Source organism: Mauremys reevesii, linkage group 12 (assembly GCF_016161935.1).
Source record: "Mauremys reevesii isolate NIE-2019 linkage group 12, ASM1616193v1, whole genome shotgun sequence".
Taxonomy (NCBI): Eukaryota; Metazoa; Chordata; order Testudines; family Geoemydidae; genus Mauremys; species Mauremys reevesii.
In genome coordinates, this window is record NC_052634.1 from 35,006,597 (window position 1) to 35,032,583 (window position 25,987).

At 51.1% G+C, this 25,987-nt stretch overlaps 1 protein-coding gene and 5 non-coding genes across 6 annotated transcripts in view; 4 read left to right on the forward strand and 2 right to left on the reverse strand.

The window, feature by feature from the left end:
• LOC120375395 (zinc finger protein 883-like) overlaps positions 1-25,987 on the forward strand; it is a gene marked incomplete at its 5' end in the record, with an annotated part of 158,913 nt that overhangs the window by 13,879 nt on the left and 119,047 nt on the right. The gene's annotated exons all lie outside the window — the stretch shown is intronic.
• TRNAI-AAU lies at positions 5,511-5,584 on the reverse strand. The gene has a single exon. It is a non-coding gene; the product is annotated as a tRNA-Ile (tRNA).
• Positions 7,117-7,189, reverse strand: TRNAF-GAA. The gene has a single exon. It is a non-coding gene; the product is annotated as a tRNA-Phe (tRNA).
• Positions 8,287-8,359, forward strand: TRNAR-CCU. Its single transcript has one exon. It is a non-coding gene; the product is annotated as a tRNA-Arg (tRNA).
• On the forward strand, positions 22,804-22,875 carry TRNAE-UUC. Its single transcript has one exon. It is a non-coding gene; the product is annotated as a tRNA-Glu (tRNA).
• On the forward strand, positions 24,159-24,230 carry TRNAA-UGC. Its single transcript has one exon. It is a non-coding gene; the product is annotated as a tRNA-Ala (tRNA).

Here is a 25,987-nt window from a genome sequence, read left to right on the forward strand (position 1 = left end):
TGTGCTCCACAATCTCTGTGAGAGCAAGGGGGAGACCTTTATGGCGGGATGGGAGGTCGAGGCAAATCGCCTGGCTGCTGATTATGCTCAGCCAGAGAGCCGTGCAATTAGAAGAGCCCAGCAGGAAGCACTGTGCATCTGAGAGGCTTTGAAAGATAGATTCCTCAGGTTGCAGGGTAACCTGTAACTGTTCAGTTTCTTTACAGAGAAGCTGAACCTGCCCCTGTTTCAGTTACTGTTGACTTTCTTTTGCGGTTACATACCCCGTTCACCACGTTTCCCCCCTTCCAACACACGTTTAAAAATAAAGTTAATGGAATATTGTTAATTAACAACGTTTTCTTTACTAATGAATTCACGTTAAAGGGTTGAAACAGGGACGCAGACTGTGGTGGGTACGGTGTGCAGTGATGTTAACACCGCTTCTGCACTCGAAGAATGACAGGCTCCTGCTCCTAGAGCCGTCTGCAGTGCCGGACTGGTTGTTTCAATGGAGCCTGCCATCCCTCCTTTTTGGGACTCTGTGTGCGGGGGCTATGTGGCCTTGGGGCGGGGGAGGCCTGGGGGGAGGACGGTTACAGGTGGGTGTGCAGGAAGGGGTGAGGAGTGCAGGCTCTAGGCTGGGGGTGTAGGAAGGGGTGCGGGGTGTGTGGGAAGGGGGAGGAGGTGTAGGGGGATGAGGGCTCTGGCTGGGGCTGAGGGTTTGGGGCATTGGAGAGGCTCAGGGCTATGGTGGAAGGGCAGGGTAAGGGCAGCCTGCCTTGCCATTTGTGGATGGCAGGCGCTAGGACCCTGGGGCAGCAGACAGCATTTCTGCAGGGAGCTGCTCTACTGTCAGACCGACCAGGGTGCCTAGTGACTGCATTGTGTGTGTGAGACCTGCTGTGTGACACTGTGTGCTGTGACCTGCTGACCGGCTGTAGATCCTGCCCCCGTGTCTGTACCCTGGTAATGGTGACTGTGCTATGCAATTACCAAAGCCCTCCCCCCGCTTCACACAAAGTCTTCTTCAAAGAAACATGACGGAAACAGTAATGAACAGCAAACTATTTTTAATAATCAACTACAGAGTTAGGGGATGAAACTGGGATTTGGCCTTGGGTGACCCAGAAAGGGAAGGACTACTCAAAATATAGCGAATGAGAGCTAATTGGTACTAGAGCACTGTGCAGGGGTGGAATGACAGTGTTCACGGCCATTGGCGCACCTCCTTCTTGTTATTTAGGGTGAGGGGGGTATTGGACTTTGTGGCGGGGGAGGGCGGTTGCAGATACAGTGCAGGGGGGCTCTGTCCTCCTGCCTGCGGTCCTGCAGAACATCCACAAGGCGCCGGAGCGTGTCCATTTGCTCCCTCATTAGTCCAAGCAGCGTTTGAGTCGCCTGCTGGTCCTCCAGACGCCATCTGTCCTCCCATTCGCTGTGTGAGCGCTGCTGCTGGGAAAGGTTCTCCCTCCACTGGCTCTGCTGGGCCGCCTCGGCTCAGGAGCAGCCCATAAGTTCAGCGAACATCTCGTCCCGTGTCTTTTTCTTGCGTCGCCTAATCTGCGCCAGCCTCTGTGAGGGGCATGCTGGAGCAGGTCGGGATACAGTTGCAGCAGTGTGATGGGAAAAAGGGAGTGAATTCCTTACAAAGATACATTTTTGCAAAGAAGAAACATAGTCTAGTCAGTCTCTGTGAACAAGACCATGCACACCACCTATCTCATGCGCACTCACTCAGGGACAGTTCAAATTTTTGGAATTCGCTTTCATTGCCTGGGGGATTGCACTGCAGATCAGACAAGCGGGGCAGGACAGCAGAATCCGTGGAGCAGCCAGGCATGGTAAGCCAAAGACTTTTGGCTGCTTAAAAGTGAATGTATACCACTGTCCTCTTGCTGCAGGCAATCCTGAAAGCATAAACTCTGCCCCTGTTCCACCCCTTCGCGTCTGTTCCCTGGGAAAGATCCCTGTATGCTGACACTCTGCAGCCTCCACCACGTGGCTGTAAAGTGACGCTTCTTGTTATGCAAAGGAACAGTGAAGCACTCCCAATACTAATAGTAAACAACTTACTCTAATTTAATGCAGGAGTCTCTGAGCGAGATCACCCTGAGGAGGTCACAGAAAGAGATAGAGAGCACATGCTGCATGAAAGCGAGCACAAACCAGGGGCCTATGCTGCCATGCTCGTTGAGGCAATGGTCCCGGAGTACCAGATGAAAGCCTGGCGCGGAAAAGTGTGCTACTTCAGAGCACCCAATAAGGCAGCTCTCCCCAGGAACCTCATGCGTAGGCTTTTCGATTACCTCCAGGAGAGCTTCTCGGAGATATCCCAAGAGGATTTCTGTTCTATCCCCATATATGTTGACCTTCTTTTCAACTAGTAACTATTCCTGCTCCATTAAAAATAAATGTTAACATGTTTAAAGCACTTACAGACTGATCCTTCCCCTGATTCAGGGTCCAGGGTAACGGCTGGGGAGGGTTGGTAGGGGATCTCAGTGAGGGTGATGAAGAGATCCTGGCTGTCTGGAAAATCAGCGTTGTAAGCGCTGTCGACTGCCCCCCCTCCTTATCTCCTTCCTCATCTTCCCCGTCTGCGAACATCGCTGAGGAACTGGCCGTCAACACTATCCCATCCTCAGAGTCCACGGACACTGGTGGGGCAGTGGTGGCAGACCCACCAAGAATGGCATGCAGTGCCTCGTAGAAGCGGCATGTCTGGGGCTGGGCTCCGGACTGTCCGTTTGCTGCTTTGATTTTTTGGTAGCCTTGTCTCAGCTCCTTGACTTTCACACGGCACTGCGTTGCATCCCGGCTGTATCCTCTGAGTGCCATGGCTTTGGAGACCTTCTCGTAGGTCTTTGCATTCCGTTTGTTGGAGCGCAGCTCTGAATGCACAGACTCATCACCCCACACAGCAATGAGATCCAAGACTTCCCGGTCAGTCCATGCTGGGGCCCCCTTTCTACTCTGGGATTCCCTGGACTCCTCTAATGGAGAGCTCTGCATCGTTGCCAGTGCTGCTGAGCTCACCACGATGTCCACACAGGAAATGAGATTCAAACTGGCCAGACAGGAAAAGGAATTCAAATTTTCCCGGGGCATTTCCTGTGTGGCTGGTCAGAGCATCCAAGCTCGGACTGCTGTCCAGAGCGTCAACAGAGTGGTGCACTGTGGGATAGCTCCCAGAGCTACTAAGGTCGATTTGCATCCACACCTAGCCTAATTCGACATAGCCATGTCGAATTTAGCGCTACTCCCCTCGTCGGGGAGGAGTACAGAAGTCGAACTAAAGAGCCCTCCTTGTCGAATTAAATAGCTTCGTGGTGTGGACGGGTGCACGGTTAATTCGAATTAACGCTGCTAAATTCGAATTAAAGTCCTAGTGTAGACCAGGCCTCAGTTTTTCAGAAATTAGTCAACTTTATGGCCAGAAGAGACCATTAGAGCATCTCATCTGACCCCCTGCATATCAGAGGCCTCCTGTATGACACAATAGCTACTTTTGGGGCAAACACATTGAATGATATAAAGAGATGGTGAATCCACCACTTTCCTTGGTCGCTTGTTCCTGTGGTGAAACATCCTCGCTGTTGAATTTTTGTGCCTTAGTTGTAATATGAATTTGTCTCTTTTCACCTTCCAGCCACTGGGTCTTGTTATGCCTTTCTCTGCTCGATTAAAGAGCCCTTTAATACCGAATATTTTCTCTCCATTAAGGCACTTCAACGCTTCAATGAAGTCACCTTCCAATCTTCTTTTGATAAGCTAAGCAGATTGAGCTCTTTCAATAGCTCACTAGAAGGCATTTTTCTCCAGCCCTCAGAACATTTGGTGGCTCTTTGCTGCCCCAGCTACAATTTCACAACATCTTTTTCAAATGAGGACACCAAAACTGGAGGCAGTATTCCAGTATCAGTCTCACTGATGCCGTGTCACCTCCTGTGACGTTATTGACATAATCTGTAACTGTATAGATCACCGTTGCGACCACTGTTCTATATTTGCAGCCAATATGGTAGAAAGGTTGTTGTGTAAGGGGTCTATGGAGAAGTTATGATTGGCTGCTTATAAGGATGCTATCTCTAGATGTGTATCATTTTTGTAGTTGACGTTATGAATATTGGCTCTATGCTGCCCGTATTTCAAACTTGTTCTTTGCTTCCGGGGAACACCCCAGACAAGTTGGTGTCAGTTCTGTCTAGCCTGCTTGATGGGTCATTAAGGACCATCAGCTATACAATCAACCCATTGACAGAAGGCAGATATGCCTTGTCACTCAGCAAGGTGTGCAGGGACCTGCCTATGGACAGAACTTTAAGGTTTTTCTGTCACATGCTGGATAAAGAAAGCAAAGACCACATGGCAAGAGACTATAAAAGGCTGATGCCTCGTCTCCATCTTGTCTTCAATCCTGCTTCATATCTCGGAGGGACTTTGCTACAAACTGAAGCTCTGTACAAAGGACTGAATGGCCCATCCCAGTTGTGGATGTACTCCAGAGACTTCATTTCAACCTGCAGTTTATTCCATCACTGCTACAAGCCTGAACCAAGAACTTTGACATTACTGTATGTGAAGCAGGGGTGGCTCTAGACATTTCGCCACCTCAAGCAGGGCAGCACGCCATGGGAGGCGCTCTGCCTGTCGCCGGTCCCACGGCTCCGGTGGACCACCCGCAGGCATGCCTGAGGAGGGTCCGCTGCTCCCGCAGCTCCACCGAAGCCGTGTGCAGTTTATATAACAACCTGGTTTGTGGCTTTTGCCAGCTCTTTTCCAGACCCAAAGTCCAGAGTATGGTCAAGGGACCAGAGGGCTAGCAAATAGTGATCAGCTAAGAGAAAGCCTTGCTTGCTAAGATAGGCCTGGTCATCAGATTGCGAGGTGTTGGAGCTAAGACTAATTAGTAGAGCCCTACCAAATTCATGTGTTCCCTTAAAGCTGTGTGTCTCCCTGTGGGGAATGTAATCCCCATATGCTTGTCATGCCAGGAATGAACCCTAGGCCCTTTGTCCTGCCAAGACTCTTTTGGGTGTCCCTTGCCAGAAATTCAATGTGTATATTCTTTCTGCCAAGAATGTCATACCCTGTGGTGTTCCAGTGAGGACTCTGAGCTCTGCGCTTGTCATGCCAGTGATGCTGAAGCTTTCTTTTGCCAAATTGAAATATATACGTTTGTCCTGTTCAGGACTGAACCCTTAAAAAAATCAGGGGGGGTGGGGGGGTGTTGTTTGTACTCTTTTTGTTGTTCCCTCTCTGGATGGAGAGAGAGACCAGGAAGGAAAAACATCTCCTGAAAACATACCTGAAATGAGCATCTAAGATTACAAAAATTGTAAGTAAGGGCAAGGAAATGCATTAGATTATTTTTTTGTTTTAGCTTGTGAATTTTCCCTATGATAAGAGGGAGTTTTAGTCCTGTTTTTTGTAACTTTGAAGCTGAGCCTAGAGGAAAATCTGGTTTTAGCCTCTGCCACCTCTAGCAGTCAGCCAGAAGACCAGAAACCACCCTCTCCCTCCCACAGTGGCCAGCATGGGGCTTGAACCCATGACCTTGGTGTTATTAGCACCACACTCTAACCAGCTGAGCTAGCCACCCTAGGGGAAACTCTCCCTTGCCTGACCCTTTTGGAAGGAGTCACCGGCTGGCGCGGGGAACGATGTGGCCTCCGTTATCGAATGGATGGATCAAGACACAGCCCCCCAAGGTAGGGGAATTAGTTCACGTGGTAGAGCGCTCGCTTCGCATGCGAGAGGCAGCAGGATCAATGCCTGCATTCTCCAGCAGCAAGGCAGCCACAGGACCTTCTTTTAGAAGCCATGGACAGTCAGCCGGCTCAGCTCCTCCAGTGGCCTCCATCCCTCTACCCGCTTGGCCTCCCAAAAAGCCAGCCCTTGCGGAGCACAAAGCTCTTCCTCCCCGGCCCTTCTCCCCCTTGCGCTGACTGGGAGGCTGGAGACAGCTGGGGGAATTTAGCTCAAATGGAAGAGCCTGGGAGAAGTAGTCAGACCCAGACACACATTCTCCAGCCTGCTCTGCTCTGCTGGGCTGGGCTCTAGTGGGGGACCTGCACCTTTCTTTCTGAGCTCTCACTGGAGCACAATCCCTTTCCTCCTCCCTCCCTGCTAGTCTGCGCCAAGCTCATTGGCCGGGAGGGAGAGCCACTCAAATACAGAATTACTCACATCCCAGGGGTCCATGAAGGGAATGAGGAGATGGGCGGGAAGTGGGCAGGGGAAGGGAAAGCCCTCTAACAATGGCTCCTTGCTTCTCTCCCTCCAGGCTCAGGGGTCAAGGATGGGCAGGACTCCAGGCTCTGCTTGAGGGATCCTGGCACAGGGGCTGGGGGGGAGAAAGGATGGTAGATTCTGACCTGCACTCTGGAGAGGAGGTAATAAGTGAAGGGGGCATTTTTGACTCCTCCCCTGCCTCAGTGTCCCCTGGGCTGGAATTCTACATTCCAGAGGAGTAAATAAGGGGGTGAAGCCACTTGGTTAATGAAAACCAGTGCTCTAGGCCAGGTTTGAACTCACAACCTCAGCATAGTGCGTCTTAGGACTGCCCTATAAGTACTGTGCACTAACCAATTGCACCACTGGAGCACCTGTTAATGTGGTTTCTCCAAAACCCCTAGGTTGATACAGGCAAGGAGTGACCCCAAAACATTCTCAGTGGGGTTGAGAGCAGGTAGCGACAAGTGTTGTACTTGGTGGGGTGGATTCTTCTTAAGGGTTCCAGGCCCCATTTGACCCTTTTGTTCTTCCCTGTGTAATAACAGAGCTGGTTAAGACTCAATGGAGAGTCTTGCTGCAGACCAACAGATCTGAAATCACTGATAACCAGCTCTAAGCATTAGTCCTGCTTTGGGACAGTGTCTCTCATGCAATGAACTGCCCAGTCTGCGCTAGCTATGCCAGCTTGGGCTGGGGGATGGGATCGACAAATAAGTCATGTGGGAAAGACAGCTCCCATTTCTCATCGTTATAGGTCAGGTGGGCCAACTAGGGGAAGAAGCCCATGCTCTCTGTTATCCTGCTTGGGAGCTCAAAATCAGGTACCTGCCTCAGATAAAGGTGCTGCTGGCCTCCCAGAAAACAAGCCACCCCTGCCCAAGGAAGGATCCAAAGGCCTGCCAAAGCCTGGGATTGAACCAGGGACCTTTAAATCTTCAGTCTAACGCTCTCCCAACTGAGCTACTTTGGCAGCTGTAAAGCAGTATTTTGGCCTATTGCTTCTCTGTCCGTGATGTTTTTTGCAGCAGTTGCACACAAAAAGGACGTCATTGTGAGCGGCCCATGAAGGCAAGACTCGCTTTTGCCTGCCTTGCTCGGCTTGACTTGCTGCCTCACCCCGTTCCTGCCTCAGTGCCCGGGTTGACCTGGTGGTGGAAGGGGACAGGGGGCCAGTGGCGTGGGGAGAGTCTGGCCACCACTTGCCACCCCACCCTGTTGTCCTGGCTTCCCCCACTGGGCGTCATTTCTGGAGGGAAGTGGGGCTTCTGCCTCCCCTCCCCGATTTTCACACCGCAGAGGAGTGCGAACAGGAAAACGAACGGCTGCTCCACACCCCCACCGGAGGAACCCGACACCCTTAGCTGCTCCCCCTGCTCCTCCCCAGCTGTGCTACTGAGTGGAAGCGTCCTGTGCCCATAACACAGAGGTCGATTAATCAAAACCCTCTTCTGCCAGCACCGGGCCTCCTGCTTCTTACACTGGGCCTGCAAGCGAGGGGGCGGCTGGCACAGCGCCAAGAGTCTAACCTGTGAGGCAGGAGGCGGCTGACGCCCGCAGCCTGCTGGGGAGCTCCCAGAAGTTATTAAGGGACAGAGACTCCTCAATGCCCTTAGCAACAAGGGTTTGGGGGTCACCAAGGCCAGTAAGGGGGTCACTATGTCGGCCCTATAACCCTGGGTGTCAGATCGCTGTGCAGCTCTGATCTAGAGCTCGGATCCCAACAACCGACCAGCAGCCCACAGCCTCCCCCTGGGTCTGCCCCACCTGGTTACTCCTTACAGGCCGACCTTACCCCCCTTCCAGCCCCGGATTCGCCCCCTAATCATCCTACTGCCACTCAGAGCCACAGCCGTGGAGGTGCTGAAGGAGGGAGGGGTGACTCTAGGGTGGGGTTCTTCTCTAAAGATGGCTGGCAGAAAGGTGGTGCTCAGCTCTGGGACCTGCCCAGGTGCCTCGCTGCCAGGGGATGCAGACGTTTCTGTAAGGCCATTAAATGGGGTATTTGGCGACTGAGTGAATATGAGGAATGTGCAATCCTGAGAGGGAATTTCCACCCCTCTCTTCAGGGCCCCAGTGGCCTAATGGACAAGGCATTGGCTTCCTAAGCCAGAGATTGTGGGTTCAAGTCCCATCTGGGGTAAAAAATTCCTTTCTTTTTGTATATTGCAAAGAAACATGGTGTTATTTTCACCAAGGAAGCTGGGAGACATTTGAACACAAAGTACTGGAGCTTGGGAACAATCCCCCAGAAACAGCATCTTCCACTTGACAAATGCTTTCTAGACCCATCAGTAGCAAACATTTAATACTAGTGTTTCTCTGAGAATAGAAGGAAGGGGAGTGTTTACTCCGACACCTCAGTGAGTGAAACAGACGGAAAGAGCAAGGCCGTCCTGAAAGAGAATGGATCTGTCTGGAGACAAAGCAGAACCTGAGAATGAGCAACAGTGCGAAAAGAGGTTCAAATGTGTGTTAGGTGTCAGTTAGATTGGTCTGGCAAATGTCAAGAATATACCAATGCTCGTAGACTGATGCAGACACTGGCTGTTTCTGATGTTTTACTGAGAGTTCATTGAGAAATATTTTCCTTAACTATGTTATGGAATATTAGGTGGGCTATGAAGGCACCATTCTTCTTGCTTTCACCCTTTGAGACAACGCGGCTACATGGCATGCGGCCAATGCTCACCTTCCAGTCAACTGCTAGAGAAGACAACACAGATAGAGATGGCAGCAGGGCAGACTGGAGCTCCACGGAGATGGTGGGACCAGGTCTCATGAATGGGGAGGTGGCCACCCCAGCATGCACAAGGCTGAGCCAGCAAGTGTGGTGTGTGCTTCACCATGCCCCTATTCACTGGTGGAGGGCAGTTACTTAGTTTGGTTGGTCTGGCAAATTTAGGGCTTGGCTACACTTGCAGAGGTAGAGCGCTGGGAGTTAAACCACAGCAGGGAAACCGCTGCCGTGTGTTCACACTGACAGCTGCAAGCGCACTGGAGTGGCCACATTAGCAGCGCTGGCAATGCCACAGAGAGCAGTGCATTGTGGTAACTATCCCAGTGTGCAAGTGGCTGCACATGCTTTTCAAATGGAGGGCGGGGGTGGAGTGTGACAGGGAGTGTGTTGTGTGTACGTGGGGGGAGTGACAGTGTGTTTGGGGGGCTGAGAGTGTGTCAGCATGCTGTCTTGTGTGTTCGGACAGCAGCAGACCCCCCACACACACACACACTCACAGCAGCAGCATTCCACACTAATGGTTGCTTTGTCCCAGAGCAGATAAGCAGCCGGCTGTCGGAAACGGAGCTTTGAAAGGGGATATCCGCATGCCTGCAGCCGATTTCAAAACAATGACCAGAGTGGGCACTTGACTTCAGGGGATTATGGGATGTTTCCTTAGGCCAGTCACAGTGCAGTAACACAACACGTCATCCATCCTGACGCCTGGGCGTTTCAGCCAAGGCACAGCGAGCTTTATGCTTCTCATGGAGGTGGATTACCAGGAGCGCTCCAGCTGCAGAGCCCAGGTGCTCCATGTGCCTTGCGAATGTGGACACCTCAGGAGTTAGGGCACCCGGGGCTGCTTTAATGAGCTCTAACTTCCAATGTAGCCAAGCCCCTAGACCGGGGTAGGCAATCTATGGCACGCGTGCCGAAGGTGGCCTGTGAGCTGATTTTCAGTGGCACTCACACTGCCCAGGTCCTGGCCACCAGTCTGGGGGACTCTGCATTTTACTTTAATTTTAAATTAAGCTTCTTAAACATTTTAAAAACCTTATTTACTTTACATACAACAATAGTTTAGTATCAGAGGGGTAGCCGTGTTAGTCTGGTTCTGTAAAAGCAGTTATATATTATAGACTTATAGAAAGAGACCTTCTAAAAATGTTAAAATGTATGACTGGCTCGCGAAACCTTAAATAGAGTGAATAAATGAAGACTCGGCACAGCACTTCAAAAAGGTTGCCGACTCCTGCCCTAGACTATGTCACTTGTGTGACTTACTTGTGCTATTGTAATAAACACAATAGACGTGCAATGGTCAGAAATCGCACCAGCATCGAAATATATTGCAGGGAAACCCTAAGGAAATTAAGAGTTTAAATTATCCTCCACATGTCCCGCGTCCCACTAAAATGAATCCAACCCACAGGTCACATGGGCAGACGTATCAGTGTCAGGATGCTACATTGTTAGCACAGTAAATGAAGCTGCAAAATAAATGATGTTTAAATGACCTCACTCTATTTTTTACAATCCGGTGTTAAGAGGTAATAGATACAGATGGACACCAGGCAGGGGCGTTTGGAGGATGAAGCCTTTATGCTTCCATCCCCCACCACTGTCAAGTTTTAGCCAATTAGGACAAGTCAGCAAATAAGAACAACCTCAGGTCTCAGTAACTGCTGCAGGTAGCAAAGTCCTACAGGGAGCAGTTTCTGGCACTACACCTGCCCAGCTCTGCTCCCCGGCTCTTCTCGGGCTCCTGCTCTCTCCTTAGCTCCGCCCCACTCTGGGCCAGGCAGGTCCAGCTCCCACGGAGGATGGGACTCCCTGGCCTGGTGACTCCCTCATTACACTGCCTGGCCTGTCAGTGCGGCTAACTTGGAGCTTTGGCCTCTCCCCATTGCCCAGGGGACTGTCAGTCTCAGGGTCCTGATTTCCCATTGGCCCTTCCCCCTTCTATTGGTGCTGGGAACTAGCCAACCAAAAACCCCACTAAGTTTTAGTAAGGGGCCAACAGTCCCTTACTCGAGCCGGCCCCGTGAGAGTCACCGATGTGCAGAGAAGGCAGCATGAGCTGGTCCCACGGTGTAACAGGCAGCACTCAGGACTCTGATTCCTGCAATCTGAGTTCAAATCTCAGTGGGACCTTGTGTTGGTTTGTGGTAAAGCCCTGGAGCTCCCAGTGCTCAACTTCCCTGTCTCCAGCTGTGCAGGAGCCAGTCTCCCCCCTCCTGTTGGGTGACTCTCACCTCCTAGAACCAGGCTCTGGGTGGGATGGCTGCAGTGGATCAGGGCTCTAGAACTAGCTACTGATGCCTGAGGGTTGGGATTCTCACAGCTTCACCTGATGCTCGCAAGTTTGGCACTTGCCCCTGTGCTTTTCCTGTTGCCTGCCTGGCACTTGAAGAAAGCAGTGCCAGGGCCAGGCTTCATAGTCAGGGCTAGGCAGGAGGGAGGCTGGAGCCCAGCACCTCTCCTGCTCTGGGCACCTTTAGAGCAGAAGCAGCTGGTGCTGACAGCTCCAAGGGAAGGCTTATAAGCCGCAGGGCAAGAGGAGGGGAGAACCATGCCTATGCGTGGCCAGCAGACAGCCAGAAAGACACTGGGCTAGCCTGCTCCCTGGCATGCTGAATCCCCAGTGAAGGCCAACAGCCACCCAGCATGTGGGGCGGCTGCTGATGCTCTGTGGCCAGCATCAGAAGATGGTAGGAAAGCAGGGCCAGGCCCCCTGATGGGGCCTCTATCTGTTCCCACTCTCTGTGCTCACTTTGGCAGTGGGGCAGGAGATTTTACCCTAAGAGGCTTTTCCCCAGCTGGTGAGAAGCAGAGACACACCCAGGCTCCCAAGGTGCTATGTAGCAAGTACCCTCCAGCACAGGGACAGGCGCATATTTGGAAGAGGGAAACTGCTCCACGCACTAGCCCGGGCAGCTGCCCATTTTCTTTGGCAAGTCAGGAAGGGCAAAGGCGAGACTGGAAGCACCTGGGGCTCATGCCCCAGCCTTTGTGATGCCCACCCCCCAACTCCTTCCCGGGGCTCTTGCTTAAGCCTGAGCATTGGCCTGAGCGGCCAAGAAGAGGTTCCAGCCCTGAAGGGAGCAGGACTTTCAGCCCAAGGTGAGCACAACCACGAGGGGACTCAAATCCTGAATCATCCGATCCACAGGGAGATGCCTTATCCTTTAGGCCACATGATGAGGGGGTCTAAGCTCTTCTTTGGAAAAGCCGGACACTGTGTTTCTCAGGTCATCTGCTGAGGGGGGCCGAGACTCTCTGGGCACAAGAAGTCGAGTTCCCAGAGACACGTGAGACTTAATTCTCTGGAGCCAGGTGCAGGGCTTTGGCAGGGAGGCTCAGGCATGGGGGATTGGGGTGCAGCGGACGGACCGGCTGTCTAGGTGTGGAGATTTAGTCGCACTGAGGGAGGAGGACAAGGAGGAATCCTGCTGACAGGCAGTGGCTGTGCAGAAAAAGAGGAGGGGTTGCTGGGAGGTTTTTTTGTCTCGCTTTTGCCTGCCTGCTCGCTCTTGTGCTAAAAGAAGAAGACTCTGCCAGCGAGTCTGGCTAGCTCAGTTGGTTAAAGCATCAGGCTCTTAATCTAGGAGCCCAGGGTTTGAGCCGCCCCTCTCTAAGCGCTCAGCTTTTAAGTTGTCTTGTGTGCCAGGAGCCAAATGATTCCTGGTGGTATCCAGAGCCACACATGGATTCCCAGAAGCCGTAGCAATTTCCTGGGAAGGCCCCTCTCGCCTGCTGAGTCCTTAGGAAGCAGGATAGAAGCCCACATCTGCAGGAGCGGGCCCAGAAAGCGCAGTCTCTGGCTGGCAAGAAGCACTGTGGGGCCAGGTGCTGAGAAAGCCAAGGGGAGAAGAGAGCGGGAGCAGCTGTGAGTGCAGAGTGCAAACCTGCCAGCTGAGGGTCACAGGTGTCTAGAGACTGTGACACCATCTGGTCCCATGGCGTAAAGTTCAGCAGTCAGAAGACTGAATAGTGCAAGCTGAGCTCAGTTTGCAGTGGGACTCTGGGACCTGTTGCATCATACCTAAGTTGGAGTTTCAAGGCCTTGTCTTGCTCTTTCAAATGATGCGGGAGCCGGTCTTTTGCCTGCTGGCTGTTGTGACTTGCACGCCAGAGGGGACGCCGGATCCGGCAGGCTGGCCTTGCCTAGAGCCCTGTAGGGAGGGATGGGAGCTGGGTTTACTCTGAATTCTGCAGCTGGGCTGCAGCCAGGCACAGGAGGCCACCCTCTTGGTTGACCTACTGGCCCAAAGCCACTTTGGCGGCGTTGGTCTTTTCCCAGGAATGCCGAAGGGTGGGCCTGAGGCGGTGGGGGGGGGGGGTTGCAACGTCACACCCTCCTCCTGAATTTACTGCCAGAGGCTTGGACACTGTCCATGGTGGAGGTGGGACGCCTAAAATCCCTGCTTGTCTCTGGTCACACCCCCTTTCAGTACCTTTAAACTGTATGATGTCCTACATGGGTGGTCTAGCAAGGTATGGGGTTCCTGGTCCCCGGCTGCCTGAAAACAGGTCGGGGTTTAGTATTGCTAACAGAGTTCAGACAGCAATATCTGTTAACGTGTAGGTGTCTTGGCATTTAGCCATCAATGTGCCTCGGTTTTCTCTCCCACACAGCAGCGTAGGCCTGTTATGCTTTTGCTGCTGTGCCAAGTTTCCAGCCTGTTTACAGGTATAAGTTGAAAAGAAACAATGCTTGTGGGACTCTTGTCACCATCCCTAGCATGTACAAAAGTTTTTTTTTCCCCACAAATCAGGTATGTCCCACATATTTAAAGGGTTTACCACTATTATTAACTCCTTGGTCTTGATGACGTAGCAAAAGACCCCCAGATTAACAGCAAATCTACGGCAGACAGGTTTTGTTCACACAATTTAGCTTGTTTAGTGTCTATTACATTTCTGAATTCCTTTGTTTACCCTCGTAAGTGCTCTGATGCAGATTGTTCTGCCTCTTTGGAGAAGGTTTTAAATTCAGGCATGTGTTTGAGGTGTTGGCAAGGAAGGGTGCACTGCAACCATGCCTGCCCTTGGCCCAAATCACACATTCCTTCAACGCTTGTAATGTCTTTTCCCCTCTCCCACGTATCTAACAAATCTCTCATTTAATTTACATAAGCCACATTACTGAATCCAGATCCGCTCTTAAGACTCCTGAATTTAACCCTGTAGGTTTCAGGTGTCATCTGAAACTGTTTTAAAACTAGTTCCTTACATTTACCATAGTTTGTAGCATCATCAATAGGCATCTCATTCAATATGTCCATAGCTCTTCCAGCCAATTTGGCTACCAATGTGACCATTTTTTGATTACCAGGGATTTCACAGAGGTGCAGAGTCTCTAAAAGGTGCTGAAATATTCAGCAATATCACTGGATTCATCATACTGTGGACATAGTCACTACCGTTTGTGGATTTTTGGGGAAGTGGAGCCAGCTGCTGGAGGGTTTTGTCTCTTCCACTCCATAACAGCCAGTCCATGCTTCTGGGCCTCAGTTTGGGCCTCTATTTCTCTGTCTCTTAACTCCAGGGCACTTTTGTGAGCAGCTCCCTCCCTGGCTGCCTCTGCTTCCATAGCCCTTCTGTGCACAGGTGCCTCTGCTTCTTTGAGCTTCAATTGAAACTCCCGGTCCTTTGCCTTCTCTTCTGCTTCCAGTCTGGCCAGCTCTAGTTAAGTAGCTGCCTCACTGGTGGTCATTTTCCTGCTTTATGTGCTGAGACACCCCCTCTGCAGTTCACTGAAACTGGGATGCACTCAGCTCAGGGGCTTCTTAGTTAACAGAGACTTTCCCAGCGCCCAGTGTTCAGCCTTTCTGGGCAGCAATTTGCAACCTGTGCAGTTCCAGCTTCTTCTGCTCTTCACTCTTCATTAGTTTGCTTATTTTTCTTTCCCTATTTCCCTAACCCAAAAGAAGCAAACAGAAAATCATAAACCAGTAACCACTTTGTCTGTTCTCCAGCCACCACACCCAACTCACTACCAGTCTCTCCAAGCAATCAGCTGTGAGTCTGGAGGTCAGGACTGGGATAGCAAGGACTGCGGGTCAGGAGTGAGGGGCACCATCAGAGCTGGAGGGAGCCCAGGGGGTTGCGGGTCAGGAGTTAGGGGCACCGATAGAGCTGGAGGGAGCCCAGGAGGCACAAAAATTCAACAGCGCGGATGATTCACCACAGGAACAAGCTACCAAGGAAAGTGGTGGATTCACCATCTCCTGATGTCATTTCATGAAGACTAGATGCCTTTCTGGAATGTGTTTGCCCCAAAAGTAGCTCTTGTGTCATACAGAAGCCCTTTGATATGCAGGGGGTCAGATTAGATGCTCTAATGGTCTCTTCTGGCCATAAGGTCGACTAATTTCTGAAAAATTGGGTGTAGCATTGGGAGCAGCGTCTGATGTTTCCCTGTCTACCCGGCTTGCTTCCTAGAACGAACACTCCTTGAGTGGGGTGATCCACAGGGAGTAGCTCAAACCTCCAAAGTGCCTGGCCAGGGGCAGGACATTAGCCCAGCAAGGGAGGGGTGTGGCAGTGACATCACAAAGGCCTTTTGCAGGACCTCAGACTATTGGTCAAAGACTATTGGTGGGGAGGTGGTGACCTCACAGAGAGATGCTGACATCAGCCAGGCAGGACAGGGGTGAGGGGCCAGGGAAACCTCAGAGACACCTGTGGCTTTGCATCAGCAAGTCTCCTTCTTGAGGTCTCTCTTTGAGGACTGAGAGAGTATTCGGGTTCACGGACGTGAGCACCAGGAGGAACCTCTTTCGAGTTTTCTCCTTCCCTTTTCCTGATTTTACTAGAGACCAGCCGTCCCTGTTTAGAACGTAAGAGCCTCCTCGAGGGAAGGGGAGTCCTGGGGGCATCACAGTTTGGATGCCGGTGCCCCCCGCCAAGGTAAGGAAGTTCCCGCCACCCTGCTCTGTGTTCACAGTGTGGGAGAGAGCAGCAGGCTCAACTATTAGAATTTCCCAGAGCGGTGAAAGGGGAGGGGCCCATGGCTCTGTAGCAGGAATGCAGGGCAGGCGAGTTCACAGAGGGCATTGTGGGACACTGGCAGAGGCCAGTTATGGTGATATAATGAACAGCAGCGTCTACACTGACACTCTGCCACTTTAAGTTTGCTGGAAAAAGCTCTAGGCTTCTCATCAAAGTGTTTTTATTTTGTCACCAAAACAGGGCAGTTTTGTCGCCAGACGTGGCATTGCAGTGTGTGCACCAGCCACAAGCTGCCGACAGAGGGAATGTTGTGTGTTTTTCACACACCTGAGCAATATAATTCTGCTGAAATAACTTTGTAGTGCGGACGTGGCCAAAGAGTCACACACACACAACTTGCAAGGAAAACCTGACCTGCTCCTCTGCTTTGCAAAATCCAAACACAAGCAAAGCTTGTCAGGCCCTGGTAGCGATGGCAGGGAGTCAGGTGTGGGCAGACAGTGTGTTATAGCTACCCACAGGCACCATGGCTTAGCTGGCTAAAGCTTCTGTTTTGTAAACAGGAGATCCTGGGTTCAACTTCCAGTGGTGCCTTGTTGACTGGTTGTTGTGGCACCTGCTATTGGCTACTGTCAGAAGACAAGATTCAGAGCTAGATGGTCCTTTGGTCTAGCCCAGTGTGGTTTTTCTTATGGTTTAAATAACACTCACAGGCACTGATAATAGAGTTACTGAAAGTTTGGGAGTTAGGAGCGGGTAGGTCAGTGGTCCAGTCTCCACAGAGATGACCCCTGTCTCCCTCTAGGACAGGGGCAGGTCTGAGCTCTCACCCAAATGCTCATTGCATCTGCCAGAATCTGTGAGCAGTTTGTTTAGTTTACAGCAAAGGTTGAGTCCTGCTTTGTGCACCGTGTGTGAGAATGAAAATCCTAAACCTCCCTTTGAAATAACGAATGCAGCAGGACGTGTTTATAGTCCCTGCCCCAAAGCAGACAGACCAATGGACAAATGCCGTCGAGTCCAAGGTAACACTCCCCTGCCATTTTACCTTTTTTGCTTGCTAAACTCCTTCTTATCTGCCCGGCCCAGGCTGTCCTCTGCCTCAGCTGCTGCTCCCGGCCTGCTCTAGAGTCAAACACGCAGGGCCCCCAGGGGAACAGAGGCTGGGACAGGGCAGCAGCCTGGGTTGGGCTGGGAAGATGCTGGGAGTTCTCATTCCCTGAGAACTGGCCGGGCTCCCTTCTCAACAGCGAACAAATCAATTCCACGTCCCCTCCGAAGAGAAACCAGCCTGGAGCCAAGGGCAGCAGGGGACGATTCCCTCCAGTTCCCACCGAGGCAGGAGAGAACCCAGGGTGTTTCTAGCAGAGCTTATGGAACTGACGTGGGGAAACCAGCCTTTAACAACAGGCAGTTCCAGTTTAAGCTCAGTGTTTTTAACAATTTCTACAACATTAAATAACCCTTCAATCGTAGTGTCACCATCCATAACATTGCTTCAGCCTTATAGGTTCCTAAGTGCACAACTAAACATCTCTTCAAACACAAGGGAGTGGAGATCAGTCAATGTTCAGAGTCATCCCATATAAAAGAACCATGTTGTGGTACATACTGGCCCCATCATGTGGCCATCGTCTTTCCCTCCTCTCTGTTAAAAGTTTTAGTATTTTGCACAGAAACTTTCTTCCCTCAGGAGAGTCCTGGGAACCAGGGCTGCCAGCCAGACAAACACCTTTAAGAGGCGGCGTAATCTGTCAAAAAATGATCTCCCTCTTTCAGTTCAGTGACACCCTGAAATGTTACTTATCAGGGCAGAGCCAGAGGATTGAAAGCAGCTACATGAAACCCCTGTGTAGCTAACAGGAATGAACACAAACACTCCCTTGTATCTGAAGAGATGTTTAGTTTTACCCCTGGTAAACTACAAGACTAAAGGGAAAGGCAGTGGTGGTGCCAGATATAAAGAGTGAAACACGAGACAATCATCATAGTTATGCCCATAGTGACTGCAAATTATTTCTAAATTCTTCTTATTATCATCAGTGTATTATTTTCTCTGGAGTCTAGACATTGACTATATCTTGACCAAGAAATTTAGATCTTGATAAAATAATCGACTATCCCTGGTTAAGGCAATGGACTTGATACCCACTGGGGTGTCCCTACACAGGTTCAAGTACTAACAACAGTGGCTGCCTTTTAGCCATAGATTTTAATCAGGGCAATAAATTGATACGAACTCCTGTAAAATCATTTTCCAGCCCGACTCCTTCACCCACATTCATTAGGGCATTGGGCCACCATGTGAACATTTCATTTCCCTCCTCAATTTCACACAGAGACTCAATTTCCTTTGCACAGATCCATGAACAGCAAAACCTCCCTGTGTCTCTTGTCTGAGCCAGGGCATTCGATTCCATTGAAACCTTCTCTCCTGCAATGGCGATGGTCAGACAGAGGGGACGTGGCCACCTTAACCTCTGACAGTGAGATATTGGCTCAGCTCTTTCTTTCTGCTGCTGCTGTTAGTCCATGAAACATCAGGGATGGAATGCAAGGCTGAGCTCACACACCAACCCCCTGAAATATTTCAGTGCCCCAGATAAATCCTGACCCCGGCTATTGGAATGTTATGATGGAGATTCGAATAGGAAAGGGACTGTCTGAATTGTCAGTGTGGGGAATGAACAACAACCTATAGCAATGTCATTAACCACAAACACACTCTCATCCTGCTCCAGCTGGAAGGGAAATGGGCAGGAACTCTTGCTGTTCAGCCATGGACACACTTACACTAATGCACAACGGTGAGTGTGCTGGGGGAGCTGGTCTGAGCAATTTGAAGTGACAATTCTGTGAGAACAGAATCATTGTGTAGTGACGTAACTGTATCATAGAATCATAGAATCATAGAATTCAAGATCAGAAGGGACCATTATGATCATCTAGTCTGACCTCCTGCAAGATGCAGGCCACATAAGCCGATCCACCCACTCCTTTAGCAAGCGACCCCTGCCCCATGCTTCGGAGGAAGGCGAAAAACCTCCAGGGCCACTGCCAATCTTCCCTGGAGGAAAATTCCTTCCTGACCCCAAATATGGCGGTCAGCTGAACCCCGAGCATGCGGGCAAGACTCTCCAGCCATACCCTCTGGAAAAAGGTTAAGAATATCATATCATTGACCCATTGTACTATTTACCAGTGTGGCACTTAATTGACCTATTGACTAAGCCCGTTATCCTATCATACCATCTCCTCCATAAACTTATCTAGCTTAATCTTAAAGTCATGGAGGTCCTTCGCCCCCACTGTTTCCCTCGGTAGGCTGTTCCAGTATTGCACTCCCCTGATGGTTAGAAACCTTCGTCTAATTTCAAGCCTAAATTTCCTGACTGACAATTTATATCCATTTGTCCTCGTGTCCACATTAGCACTGAGCTGAAATAATTCCTCTCCTTCCCTGGTATTTATCCCTCTGATATATTTAAAGAGTGCAATCATATCTCCTCTTATCCTTCTTTTGGTTAAGGAAAACAAACCGAGCTCCTCAAGTCTCCTTTCATACGACAGGCTTTCCATTCCTCGGATCATTCTAGTGGCCCTTCTTTGTACCCGTTCCAGATTGAATTCATCCTTGTTAAACATGGGAGACCAAAACTGCACACAATACTCCAAATGAGGTCTCACCAACGCCTTATATAATGGGACTAGCACCTCCTTATCCCTACTAGAAATACCTCGCCTAATGCATCCCAAGACCGCATTAGCTTTTTTAACGGCCACATCACATTGCCTACTCATAGTCATCCTACGATCAAACAGGACTGCTAGGTCCTTCTCCTCCTCCATTACTTCCAACTGGTGCGTCCCTAGCTTATAACTAAAATTCTTGTTAGTCATCCCTAAATGCATAACCTTACACTTCTCACTATTGAATTTCATCCTGTTACTAATACTCCAGTTTACAAGGTCATCCAAATCTCCCTGGAGGATATCCCGATCCTTTTCCGAATTTGCAATACCTCCCAACTTGGTGTCATCCGCAAACTTTATCAGCCCACTCCTACTCTTGGTTCCCAGGTCAGCAATAAATAGATTGAATAAAATCGGACCCAAAACTGAACCTTGAGGAACTCCACTGGTAACCCCCCTCCAACCTGACAGTTCCCCCTTCAATACTACCCTCTGCAGTCTCCCCTTTAACCAGCTCCTTATCCACCTCTGGATTTTCATTTCGATCCCCATCTTTTCCAATTTAACCAGTAATTCTTCATGCGGTACCGTATCAAACGCCTTACTGAAATCCAGATATATTAGATCCACCGCATTTCCCTTGTCTAAAAAATCTGTTACTTTCTCAAAGAAGGAGATCAGGTTGGTTTGGCACGATCTACCTTTCGTAAATCCATGCTGTAATTTGTCCCAGTTGCCATCAGCCTCATGCTCCGTAACCACTCTCTCTTTTAAGATTTTTTCCATGATTTTGCATACTACAGATGTTAAACTAACAGGCCTGTAGTTACCCGGGTCACTTTTTTTTCCCTTCTTGAATATAGGAACTACATTAGCTAATCTCCAGTCAAACGGTACAACCCCCGAATTTAGAGATTTATTAAAAATTATCGCTAACGGGCTAGCAATATCACTCGTCAATTCCCTTTAATATTCTAGGATGAAGATTATCCGGGCCCCCCGATTTACTTCCGTTAAGCCGTTCAAGTTTGGCTTCTACCTCAGATACCATAATGTCTACCCCCATATCTTCATTCCCATCGGTCCCTCTATCACTATTCCTTAGCCCTTCATTAGCCTCATTAAAGACCGAGGCAAAATATTCGTTCAGATATTGTGCCATTCCAAGATTATCCCTAATCACCACTCCGTTTAAAGTTTTAAGCGGTCCCACTTCTTCTTTCTTGGTTTTCTTCCTATTTATATGGCTAAAAAACCTTTTGCTATTGGTTTTAATCCCCTTCGCTAGGTCCATCTCCACCCGTCGCTTTGCCTTTCTCACTGCTTCCCTACACCTTCTGACCTCAATAAGGTAGGTTTCTTTGCTGATCCCTCCCATTTTCCACTCCTGGTACGCTTTCTGTTTTTTCTTAATGACCCCTCTAAGACGCTTGCTCATCCAGCTCGGTCTAAAACTGCTACCTACGAGCCGTTTTCCCTTTCTCGGGATACATGCCTCTGACAACTCCTGCAACTTCAACCTGAAGTAACCCCAGGGGTCATCTGCCTTTAGATCCCTAAATATGTTAGTCCAGTCCACTTCCCTAACTAGTCGCCTTAATTTAGTAAAGTTAGCCCTTTTGAAATCGTACACCCTAGTCTCAGATGCACTATTGATTATCCTCTCATTTATTTTGAAATGAATTAGCTCATGATCACTCGAGCCAAGATTGTCCCCTACAACTATTTCCTCAACAGGGTCCTCGTTACTCACCAAAATCAGATCTAAAATGGCATCCCCCCTCGTCGGTTCAGCAACCACTTGATGAAGGAATTCATCAGCTATCACGTCTAGGAAAAGCTGAGCCCTATTATTATTACTAGCATTTGTTTCCCAATCTATATCTGGGAAGTTAAGTACTTGTGGCTGAGTCCCCACACAGCTTTGAATCCTGCCAACTATGGAGGCATTAGTATGTTGCTAGTGCCTGAGTGCCCACAGAGTCAAACTGGAGCCAGATCTGGTCTCACTGTGAGGCTGGCTACACTTAAAATGCTGCTATGACACTGCTCTAGCACTGTGGAGTAGACACCTGCTACAGTGACTGGAGGGGTTTTCCATCCTTGTAATAGCTACATTGACAGAACAATCTTTCCTTTCATTTAGCACTATCTAACCACGGCTTAGGTCAGCTTAATTATACTGGTTTGGGGGTTTTTCACACCCTGAAAGACCATCATGCTCTACCAACTGAGCTAGCTAGATTTAAAGTCAGTCAACTGCCCAGTCGCAGTGTAGAAGGAGCCTGAGGGTGTTTATTTGTGAGCTGAGGTTCCCTGTCTGACATTTGCCTTCTTTCCTGGTTCGTTATGTCTCCAGTGAGCAAACCAGAGCTGTCACAAGGCTGGTCAGATGCTGCTTTCTAGACCAGAGAGCTGGGGTTGATGTAGCATGCTGTTGCCATCAGCTGGTCAGAGTAACCAGGGTGGGAGGGTGGAATTTAGGATTCTCCCACCAAGGGGAGGTGCTGTTGGACTCATCTAGTGGGGGAGAGTCTGAGTCTGAGTTCCCCACATGCCACACACACATTTTCACAGGAAATCAAGTTCCCTGGGGAAAAACTCAAAAGAAGCCCAGGCCCAGGAGTGTCAGAGAAAGGAATCACTGTTTGCCTTAAGAGGTGGGTGAGGGAAACCTGCAGGTCCCCATTTGTGGGGAAGGTCTGGGGAAGCCAAGGAGGACAAGGAGACGGGAAAAGGGCTTGCAGCTGTTGTGCAATCCCCATGCTCCCAGCAGAAGGGTCCGGGGGCTCAGCACTCAGAACTCACAGGATGGCAAAGCTCAGAGCCCCGTTACACAGAGTCAGACTGTGATCAGCTCACAGCGAGGGGGAGCAACACCCCTCCCTTGATCTCTATGCTAGAACTCCTATCAGCTCAGTCCTTCCCGCAAGAGCGGGCTGCTGAGAGGGTTGCGATGGGGTAAATGAAGGCAGAGGAGAATTGTTCCTCATGGGGTTTTTTTGGTGTGTCTCTGTGATCCTGCTGGAGGAAGCATCATTTGAGTTTGTTTCAGTGACTTGGGCTGGGCTGAGGTTGTGACGCTGAGCACAGGGGTTCCTGCACTCTCTGCTCTTAGCCCCTCAGGGAGTGGACAATGGAGCAATTTCAGAAAGTGGCTAGAAAGTAGCCTAAGAAAGTGTAACATAAGTGAGAAGAAAAACAACATTCTCACCTCCCTGGTGGTCTAGTGGTTAGGATTTGGCACTTTCACTGCCAAGGCCTGGGTTCAATTCCCAGTCAGGGAAAAGTGACTTTAAACCAAAAAACCTTCAGTTATTCTTCCCTTGTAATGTAAAGAAACCCATTGTATTTTCCTGTTTCCCCATCTTCCCAGTGTCTCCATGGCAGGGCTGGCTCCAGACACCAGCACAGCAAGCAGGTGCCTGGGGTGGCCAATGGAAAGAGGAGGCTTCAGGGGCAATTTGGCCCTCTCAGAGGGAAGGAACTTGCCACCAAAAGCAGCAGACGTAGAGCTGCAGTTGATTGCAGCTTTTTTATTTTTTTTTCCACTTGGGGTGGCAAAAACACTGGATCTGGCCCTGCTCCATGGAAGACAATTTGTTAAATCCCAGATGAGTGCAGTTCTATCAGTTCTCAGCCTGAGCCCTTAGGTCTTAATCCTGAGGATATTGTCCCACCATGGGGCCATTTCCCGCCTCTCTTGCCTAGGGAAGAACAATTTTCCTTGCACAGACACAGGAACAGCAAGATCCTTCTCTGTCCCTTGTGCAAAGCTGGGGGCCAAATTCCATGGAAACAATGGACAAGCAGGGGGCCCTGGGGACATCCAGCCCTGGCCATGAGATGTTCCCTCCCCTCTTTCTTTATGCCCCTGTTGTTATTTCATGGATTGTCTGGGATGGGGGAAAAGCTGAGTTCACTCCAGGTGGGGGGGAAAAAGGACCCTGAAAATCTCAGGCCCCAACCCCTGCTACCAGGATCACCGAGGTGCTGGGGATTTGAGTAGGAAAGGGACAGTGTGAATTGTCAAGGTGGGGAATGAATAACAATCTACAACTAGAGCCACCTCATTAACCACCGACACAGGCTAATCCTGCCGCAGATAGAAGGGAAACTGGGAGTGATTCTTTGCTGTTCAGCCATGGAAACAGTGACCCAATTGCACCGCAGTGAATGTGCTGGGGAAAGCTGGACTTCACAGGCAGGTGGAAAGAGCAGATCCTAGAAACACCTGGAGCTTCCCACACCACTTCTGCCACCAGGGTCAGGTGCTGAGCGACTCACAGCGCCCCTCCCCTCCCATTACCTTCCAGCAGGGGGTGGCAGCACCCCCCACCCAATGCAGGGGAGAGGGCTGAGTGCATCGCTGCACCCTGAGCCCAGGGCACCCACTCTCTCTGCCCCACACATCGAATCTGGCCCTGCTGCAAAGTGACCCCTAAGAACCAGCAGCCTCCAGGACAGCAGGTTTGGTCCTCAGAGCAGGGAATGTGTCCCCCCAGGCTGCTCTTAGGCCACTGGATGCTCTGGGAATAGGACAGCTCTGAGTGTAACCTCCAGCCCAGTTGGGGATGTAGCTCAGTGGTAGAGCACATGCTTTGCATGTATGAGGCCCTGGGTTTAATCCCCAGCATCTCCAAGCTCTTTCTTTCACCCTGCTACTTTGCTCATGCCCAGCAGTCTCCCTGCAGGATTTTTAATCCTGCTCAGTGAGGGGCAAGTGCCAATTGCATGGAAGGTCTGGGGGGCGTTTCTGCTCCTAAGTCTCCTCTGTATATGTAAGATTCCCACCCGCTGTGCTGCTTGGGACAAGGGTAGATGAGAAGGGCAAATCCTCCAGCACTGGAGGGAAAGGTCCCATCTGCACAGGCTGAGATGCCAGGAAACACAGGGGCAGTCAGTGCTCAGGGAGGAGAGAGGTCAGTGATTTACACCCACCAGGGGACACTGTCTTTTTGAGGCGAGTGCAGCTGGCTTGGGATGGTGCTGACGATGGACAGAAAAAAGGCTGGAGTCAATGACAGACGAGACCACAGAAGGGGAAGGGGAATGGCAGCCCCACAGAAGGTCCTGGGTGCTCAGATGCCCCAGTTATTGCACCCTGGCCTGTCACAGAGAGAGAAAAGACCCAGCGGGACCCAGCCCCCCTACAGTGATTCCCATGGACAAGAACCTGGCTGGGAGTGGGGTGAATCCTCCCTGTGGGCAAAGGGGAGCTGAAATCCCTCAGTGTCCTGGAGTTTAAGCAATGGAAGCTCCAAACCCTGCAGTGGTGTGGGCTGAGGTGCATCAGCAGAAGGTTGGGCTGTACAGGGGCGGCAGGTTTGGATAATTTTTGGTGGTGCCCAGAATGGGACCAAGTCCTGCCCCACCCCCCCCCACCCCCACACAGGGCCAGCTTTAGGCCGATTCTCCCGATTCCCCTGAATTGGGCCCCACCCCTACGAGGGCCCCGTGCCCAAGCCCCGGTACTGTGTACCAGCAAGAGCCGGTTCGCCGCACTGGGGTGGCCCGGCTTCCCCAGGGGGCAATTTAAAGGGCCTGGGGCTCCCAGCAGGGGCTGGGATAGGGCAGGGGTAGGGCTGCAGGGCACTGGAGTCTATTTAAAAAGTCCAGGGTTCCCATTGCTTCTACCGCCCTGGCCCTTTAAATAGCCCCCAGAGCCCCGCCGCTTCCCCAGGGCTCCCTCAGCTATTTACAGGGCCGGGGCGGTGGAAATGGGAGCCCTGGGCCATTTAAATAGCCCCCAAGCCCCGGGCTGCTGCTGCTACCCCGGAGCTGACGGAGGGAGGAGGGGTCACTTACCGTACAGGGTGGGCTGTACCCTCTGTACCTGCACCACCTGCCTGCAGCCAGCCCCTGCTGCACCCCCTGCCCTGCCTGCACCAGCCCCTCCTGCACCCCCCTGCCTGAAGCCAGCCAGTCCCGCACTCCTCTGTCTCCAGCCCTGCCAACCCCTGCCGCACGCCCCTGCGGCCCTGCCTGAAGCCAGCCAGCCCCACACACCCCATCTCCAGCCAGCCCCACACACCCCTGCCTGCACCAGCCCTACACCACCGGCCCTGCACCTCCTGCCCTGTCTCCAGCCAACCCCTGCTGCACCCCCCTGCCTGAAGCCAGCCATTCCCGCACACCCCGTCTCCAGCCAGCCCCGCACCCCTTGCCCTGCCTGCAGCCAGACCCTACCTCCAGTCAGCCCCTGCCCTGCCTCCAGCCAGCCCCATGTCCACTGGTGCCTGCAGTTCCCAGGGCAGTAACCCTGCACACCTGCTTCAATGAGGGGGGCAGGGAGCAGCTGGACCCCACACATGTGCACACCGTAAGGTGACCAGACAGCAAGTGTGAAAAATCGGGACGGGGTGAGGAGTAATAGGAGCCTATATAAGAAAAAGACCC